This window comes from Aptenodytes forsteri, unplaced genomic scaffold (assembly GCF_000699145.1).
Source record: "Aptenodytes forsteri isolate BGI_AS27 unplaced genomic scaffold, ASM69914v1 Scaffold332, whole genome shotgun sequence".
NCBI lineage: Eukaryota > Metazoa > Chordata > Aves > Sphenisciformes > Spheniscidae > Aptenodytes > Aptenodytes forsteri.
This window is the reverse complement of record NW_008794158.1, coordinates 78,612-80,538: the sequence shown is the minus strand read 5'-3', so window position 1 is coordinate 80,538 and position 1,927 is coordinate 78,612. Positions and strand designations below refer to the sequence as shown.

General features: G+C 62.4%; 1 protein-coding gene across 1 annotated transcript in view; it reads right to left on the bottom strand.

Moving 5' to 3' along the window:
* Positions 1–1,927, bottom strand: part of LOC103899693 (high affinity nerve growth factor receptor) — a gene marked incomplete at its 3' end in the record, with an annotated part of 13,057 nt that overhangs the window by 609 nt on the left and 10,521 nt on the right. The gene's annotated exons all lie outside the window — the stretch shown is intronic.

Genomic DNA, 1,927 nt, shown 5'->3' with positions numbered 1-1,927 from the left:
GGGGGGGGTGTGCGGATACGCGTGCGGGAGAGGGTGCGCAAAAGGCAGGGGAAGGGCTGTGCACACACGTGCCAGGAAGGACGTGCACGTGTGCACGCACGCCGGGGAAGGGTGTGCACATGTGTGCACACATGTATGCATGCGTGCCGGGGAAGGGTGCACACATGTGTGCATGCACAGAGAGGAAGGGCATGCACAAGCGTGCACGCGTGCCGGGGAAGGGTGTGCACGTGTGTGTGCATGCATACAGGGGAAGGGCACACACAAGCGTGCATGCGTGCCAGGGAAGGGTGTGCACAGATGTATGCATGCGCGCCGGGGAAGGGTGCACACGTGTGCACGCACACAGGGGAAGGGCACGCACAAGTGTGCACGCGTGCCAGGGAAGGGTGTGCAACATGTGTGTGCAGGCACACAGCGGAAGGGCATGCACAAGCGTGCACGCATGCCAGGGAAGGGTGCACACATGTGTGCATGCACAGAGAGGAAGGGCATGCACAAGCGTGCACGCGTGCCGGGGAAGGGTGTGCACATGTGTGTGCACGCACACAGGGGAAGGGCATGCACAAGCGTGCATGCGTGCCAGGGAAGGGTGTGCACGTGTGCACACATGTATGCGTGCGCGCCAGGGAAGGGTGCACACATGTGTGCACGCACACAGGGGAAGGGCATGCACAAGCATGCACGCATGCCGGGGAAGGGTGTGCACATGTGTGTGCATGCACAGAGGGGAAGGGCATGCACAAGCGTGCATGCATGCCAGGGAAGGGTGTGCACGTGTGTGCACATGTATGCGTGCACACTGGGGAAGGGTGCACACATGTGTGCAGGCACAGAGGGGAAGGGCACGCACAAGCATGCACGCATGCCGGGGAAGGGTGTGCACGTGTGTGTGCACGCACACAGGGGAAGGGCATGCACAAGCATGCACGCGTGCCAGGGAAGGATGTGCAACATGTGTGTGCATGCACAAGGGATAGGGGTGCGCTCGTGTGCATGCACACAGGGGAAGGGTACAGACATGTGCACACATGCCAGGGAAGGGTGTACACATGCACCAGGAGAAGGCGTGCCCTTGTGTGCATGCACGCCAAGGAAGGGTGTGCACGTATGTGCACACATGCCAGGGAAGGGCGTGCACATGCGTGTGTGCACACAGGGGAAGGGCATGAACGTGTGCATCCTTCCCTGGCATGCGTGCACGCAAGGGACAGGCACGCACTTGTGTGCATGCACAGAAGGGCACGCACAAGTGTGCACGCGTGCCAGGGAAGGGTGTGCAACATGTGTGTGCAGGCACACAGCGGAAGGGCATGCACAAGCGTGCACGCATGCCAGGGAAGGGTGCACACATGTGTGCACCCTTCCCTGGCATGCGTGCACGCTTGTGCATGCCCTTCCGCTGTGTGCCTGCACACACATGTTGCACACCCTTCCCTGGTGTGCATGCACACAGGGGAAAGGCAGGCATGCGCACATGCCACACAGCACACAGGGGAAGGGCATGAACGTGTGCATCCTTCCCTGGCATGCGTGCAGACAGGCACGCACTTGTGTGCATGCACACCCGGGAAGGGTGTGTGCACGTACATGCACAGAGGAGAAGCACAGAGACACGTGTGTGCATGCGCAGGGGTAAAGCGTGCACTTGTAGGCACGCCAGGGGAGGGTGCACATACAGGTGTGCATGCACACAGGGGAAAGGCACGCATGCATGCGCACGCATGCCAGGGAAGGGCATGCACATCTGTACGTGCCTACAGGGGAAGGGGTGTGCACGCACGCCAGGGAAGGACGTGCGTGCGTGTGCACACGCACGGCCCATCATGCCGGCTGCGTGTCGGGGAGGGGGTACAAGCCCGCGCAGGCCGGGTGTGAAAGCGTGGCGGCGCGTGTGAAGCGGGCCGGGGGCCAGCGCGGCTCCGGC